This window comes from Myotis davidii, unplaced genomic scaffold, assembly GCF_000327345.1.
Source record: "Myotis davidii unplaced genomic scaffold, ASM32734v1 scaffold1176, whole genome shotgun sequence".
NCBI lineage: Eukaryota > Metazoa > Chordata > Mammalia > Chiroptera > Vespertilionidae > Myotis > Myotis davidii.
The window spans coordinates 128,622-134,864 of NW_006288437.1; the positions used below are offsets into that span (position 1 = coordinate 128,622).

The window sequence follows — 6,243 nt, forward strand, 5'->3', positions numbered from 1 at the left end:
CCTGCCTGCTGCCAGACAGTCCAATTTCTCCCCATATGAGTCTGGGCCCCTAGAGACTCGACCGGAACTGGAGTTTGGGCCATCGGGAGCTTGTGTCTCCCTCCCAATTGAAAAAGACCACCGTGGCCTCAGTTGCCAGCCCTTTCCACGTGCGTCTCTATATCTCTGCACTTTACTTCCACACCTCCTCTGAGTCTCAGTGTGCTTTTCTCTTTCCTTCTAGTTGTAGAATTTCCACTCAGCCAACCTTCCTGTGGTTCTGGATAATGTCCATTTTGTCTTTTAGTTGTATTTTTGAAGTGGCTGTGCGAGGCAGCAATTTCAGGTGTTTACCTATGCTGCCATCTTGGTTTCTCCTCTAGCTTGACCATGTTTGCTTCCCTGCATTTATTCATTTACTCTGACCCTTTCCATGCCCCCCGCCCCCCAGCCCCCAACATGCCTCTGCAAAGACTGTACATCTATAATCTCAAACATAGGCTTCCACAATTCTTTTTCAGAAAAATGCATAAAATGCTTGGCTGCTTACTCAGTCTCCCATCTCCTAGTTACACACAATATAGGATGTCCCCCCAAAATATTTACACACTAGCAGCTGATAGCTCAATTGATGTTTTTTTTTTTTCCTTTTCACATTTAAGCCATTGGAATTAATAATTATTCAAAGTGTATATACATTTTTTGGAGACACCTGTATTTCTACAGTATGTGTTGTGTACCCAGTTTTTCTTATGCCAAGAGAAAATTTTGCCCAACCCCAAATGTTTTCTGTCTCCATAACATCTCATGAACGTTGATATAACTGCCAATTACCTTCCAACATCAATCTACTCTCATATTTAATGATCATGTGAAGAAAAAAAGCAGGTTAAAAAGCTATTTGAATCTAAATCACCCTGCATTTCAAACTAAATGACCATCAGGACAAATACACCAAGTGTTTTTAAGTAGTCAGGGATGTCCTTCGTTTCCAAGCCTCCTTTCCTGGCCTGGGTATAGGAGGATTTCTTCATATGTGTGAGGGTCCATAATCCAGGCTCCTGGCCACAGATAAAAATGCCCTGAGCACCAAAGAGCTGGCTTTCAGTGCGTCAGCACTGTCCTCTCCCTGGCCATATAAGTAGATCTATTTCAGGGAGCAAGGGTGAGGAAAGCAGGGTCTTGATATTTATGATATTAAAAGCTGTGCTGTCCAATATGGCACCCACTAGTCACACGTGGCTATGGAGCACTTGAAACGTGGCTGGTTCAAATTGAATTGTGCTGTAAGTATAATATCCACACTACATTGGGAAAACATACTATAAAATATATCAAATATATGATTAATAATTTTATATTGATTGGGTGTTGAAATCAAGTATTTTAAATATCTTGGGCTAAATAAAATATATTTTAAAAATTACTCTCACCTATTTCTTTTTGCCTTTTTATATGGAGACTAGTAAATTAAAAATTACATCTGTGACTCTCACTATATTCTTTTGGACAGCACATTTCGGTGTTCAGTTGGATATTTTTTCAGGAATGATAGTCAAGCTGTGAAAAACATTCTTCCATCAGTGGAATCTGGCACGATAGCAGGCTCATCAGATAGCAGGGTTGGCATTTTTAAAATTCACTCTGAATCTGTTAACTGGTTTGCAGCTGAGAAGCTAGACAAGCTGACTGTCTACTATATGAATTTTAAAAATGCTCAGAAGCAAGCATTTTCTTAAGAATTATGATATTCTGTGGGCCATGTAGTCTGTACATTATAAAATATATGCTGTTTTGATTATTATAGTAATCTAAAATTGCTAATTATATAATAGCATGCTAAACAAGTGAAATTAAAGATCATGCATTATTTGATGTGTATTCCTGCTATTGGCAAACTCTGCAACTAGTTACATATCATTTCTAGAAAAATCAAAATTTGTTCCCAAACTGTTAGACTCAGGCAAGACTACAAGGGCCTAAGCAGGCTTAGGAAATTACACTTTTCTTCCACGACAGTCACTGGGGAAACATCTTTCAGTGGAAGTTTGAGAAAATTGGGTCCAGGAAGCAAGAGTATTTATGTTTGCAGAGGTCCCAATGACCATTCTTAAACTGGTTTTATCATTGCAAAGAGCTCACAGTTAGAATGTTTGTTCTTTTTACATGTAACACTAACTAGTTTTACACTTAATAGCCATTAGAAAACCAAAGACTCAATATCCATAGGACATTTTTTTTTAAAGCAGCAACACTAGCAAACAAATTTTATTTGATATTGTACTCAGCTCAAAGATTGCTCCACCTGTGTTATTATAAACAAGGTATTCCGAACAAAAAGAGCAGGGGCGATGAGAGGAGGGAGGAGAGAAAAGAGACTGTCCGGTGGGTAGGGAGGAGGAAAGAGCCTGGGAATGGTGCATCTTTTCTGGAAGCCACGACAATCATCAATTTGAGTCTATCTCACATTTGATCTAAACGGCATTAATGTAAGCCCATCCAGATTCCTCAGAAATTTCTTTGATTGGAAAGAGCAAGTAGACTAATAAATAGCTATAACTGAGGAATGCTAAGTTATTAGTCTTTAGAGCCTCTTAAATTGAGAATTTAAAATTTATTGTCCTTATAGCAATCCAGAGGCCATCTCTTCCAGGTTTTTGTTGGCTGGCTCCCCAGCATCTGTTCCTTTGTACCACCATTCTGTAAGACCCCATTTTCCCCAATAGCAGGGTTTAGATGCGAGCCTTTAGTCAACCAAGGTATCTTATTTTTCCTACGTTCCATGCCAGAGCAGTGGTCCAGCAGTGAGCATGTGATCCAGTCAGAGCAGGGAGACACAGGAAGAGATGTTTGGGGCTCTCCGTGGAAGAATAATTATGAAGTTTCCTATGAGGCACGTGCTCTGTCCCCTGATAGACACAATGAAACTGGCAGCCTCAATTGTTGTTGGTAGATGCCTTGAGACACTTTTTAAAAATATATGTATTTTTATTGATTTCAGAGAGGATGGGGAAGGGGGAGCGAAACAGAAACATCAATGATGAGAAAGAATAATCGATGGACTGCCTCCTGTACTACACATCACACATACACACACACACACACACACACACACACACTGGATCAAGCCTACAGCCCTGACCCAGAATTGAACCATGATCTCCTGGTCCACACGTGGACGCTCAACCATTGAGCCACACTGGCTGGGCGAGACACCTTTTTATTTCCCCTTTCATGACTTTAGAGAGGTTGCTACACCTTTTAAGCGTGGATCCTTGCTGATAAGAAGTCAGTGATTAGTCTTTTTTTTCTCTTGTGTGTAATATGCCCTTCTCTCCATACTGCTTTTTATACATTTATCACTGTTTCTCAACAATTTGGTTATGAATTTTTTTCATCTGATTTGGAAAATTTGTGGCTACTATTTCTTCACATATCTTTTTCTTTTAATACTTCTGTTTTCTCCTGTCTCCTCTCCTGCGCTCCAATTACATGCACCTGGACCACTGAGATCATGGTCCCGCAGGGTGCCAAGGTTCTGCTCATCTTTTGATCCTTTGGTGCTTCTTTTACTTCCATTTGGACAGTGTCTGTTGCAGTGTTTTAAAGTTCACTGATCTTTTTGTCCCCACATTAACCTTCTGCTAATCCCATTCAGTGAAATTTTTATTTCAGATATTGTATTTTCACCTCTAGAAAGTTCTACTTTGTTCCATTTAGGTATCTTTTTTTTCCCCTCCTCTTTATGTTCTTGTTTTCCATTAGACACTTGGACATATTTATATAGTTTTAAAGGCTTTTCCCGCATATTCCATCACTGCTGCTATTTCTGGATCTTTTTGTTTTGTTTTTTTCATGTCGACTTTTTTTTATTGAATGTTGGACATTGTGAATATTATGTTACTGAACATCTGAAATTTTTTCTTCCTGTAAAGAGTGTTGAACTTTGTTTTGGCTGACGGGCAGTTAAGTTACTTACAAGTCAATTTAACCTTTTGAAGCTAGTTTACGAGCTTTTTTCAGATACGTCTAGTGTGCTTAATCAGCGGGTAATTTTATCCTCCTGCTAAACTGTGATCATTTGGGATCTCTGTCAACTGCTCTGCGTATTTAACAAGTTGTCTGTGTTCTGGCCACTCACAGCTTAACTATCTCCCGGCCCTGCATGATCCTTGGATTTTTGCTCAGCTTATAAGATGTGCAGATTTCCACATCTGAAACTATCTCTGCTAACCTCCTGCTTGCTTTTACCCTACCTGCAGCGTGGTTTGAAAGAGCTGTGAGCCACCTCTGCTTCCCTAGGGAAGCTGCACCACAGCTACCAGTTTCTGGACCATCTTGCATGCCATCTGTCTCCTCAATAAAGCCAATTCCAATTAAGTCTTGTGTCGATGGAACCTAACTCATACCAGGACCCTAGCTGGGAGAGAGTCCAGTTTTTAGTTTTCCAGTCTCTAAGCTCAAGGAGGCACACCAGAAGAAGATTGGCATGGATTCTCAAGTCAATACCTATGTATCATATAAAATATTTCAAACCACCAGAAAAACACAGAGTGAAGTTCATTTTAACATACATGAGTAAACCATCCAGCTTAACAGTGTTAACGTTTAGCATACTTATTTCAGAATATTTCTTTTAATCCTCACCCAAGGATATTTTTCAATTGACTTTTTGAGAGAATGGAAGGAAGGGGGAGAGACAGAGAGAGAAACATCAATGTGAGAGAGACACATCCATTGGTTGCCTCTGGCATGTACCCTGACCAAGGCCTGGGATAGAGCCTGCAACAGAGGTATATATGCCCTTGACTGGAATTGAACTTGGGACCCTTCAGTCTGCAGGTTGATTCTCTATCCACTGAGCCAAACCGGCTAGGGCCAGAATATTTTTTAAGGTATAAAATTTAACAAGTACACTTAAAAACCTATTTGGTGGGCACACAGTGCAATATACAGATGAGATATCATAGAATTGTGTATTTGAAACCTATATAGTCTTGACCAATGTCACCCCAATAAATTTAATTTAAAATATAATAATATTATTATTATCTCTGTGTTTGGGGATTTGTGATTAAATTCTTATTTTTACCAAATTCTAAAATTGATCAGTATGTTTTATATTAAATTAGAGCCCCCAAAACAATTATGTCCAACTAGGTTCTTTACTCTCTTCTGTCTTAATAATGATTACAGCCTTCTTGAGTTTTGGGGTGTAGTGTATGTTTTCTATTCTGTTCTATCTAAACACACCCCTACAAAAATACAGAGGTCTCCTTGAAGGAATTCATCTTAAAATTTATGGGTGCATAACTTAATGTGGGTGTTCAATAAATGTTTAACTGACTTGCACAAGCAAAAAAAAAAACCTAAACTTCTTCACAGATTTCATTCTCTTCCCAGAGATAATCCCTATTTTGAATTTTCATTTATTTTATTTGACATGCCAGAAAAATACAGGGTGGGCAAAAGTAAGTTTACAGTTGTGAATACATGAAACAGAGTTTATTCTTGGATTATTATTTATTATTGTACTAGAGGCCCGGTGCACAAAATTTGTGCATGGGGGGAGGGGTGTCCCTTAGCCCAGCCTGCACCCTCTCCAATCCAGGACCCCTCGAGGGCAGTCGGACATCCCTCTCACAACCCAGGGCTGCTGGCCCCCAACTGCTTGCCTGCCTGCCTGTCTGATTGCCCCTAACTGCTCCCCTGCCAGCCTGATCAACGCCTAACTGCTCTCCTGCCGGCCCAATTGCCCCTAACTGCCCTCCTCTGCCAACCTGGTTGCCCCTAACTGGCCTCCCCTGCAGGCCTGGTCATCCCCAACTGCCCTCCCCTGCTGGCCTAATGACCCCCAACTGCCCTCCCCTGCTGGCCTGATGACCCAACTGCTCTCCCTTGCTGGCCATCTTGTGTCCACATGGGGGCGGCCATCTTGTGTGTTTGAGTAATGGTCAATTTGCATATTACTCTTTTATTAGATAGGATTATTTATTTGTATTACAACTGTAAATCTATTTTTGCCCACATTTAAAACATACAAGTATGACTAATATCTCCAATGCCAAACTTTCCATTATTTCTTATAAAAAAATATTTGGGCCCTCACTGGTGTGGCCCAGTTGATGGGAGCATCATCCCATACACCAAAAGGTGGCAGGTTCAATTCCCAGTCAGGGCACATACCCTGGTTTCAGGTTTGATGCTAGTTGGGGTGCATTCAGGAGGTAACAGATTGGTGTTTCTCTCTCTCTCTCTCTCTCT

The 6,243-nt window shown here is 40.3% G+C and overlaps 1 protein-coding gene across 1 annotated transcript in view; it reads right to left on the minus strand.

The window, feature by feature from the left end:
- The window catches only part of ARMC3 (armadillo repeat containing 3), a 162,995-nt gene that overhangs the window by 109,990 nt on the left and 46,762 nt on the right, over window positions 1-6,243 (minus strand). The gene's annotated exons all lie outside the window — the stretch shown is intronic.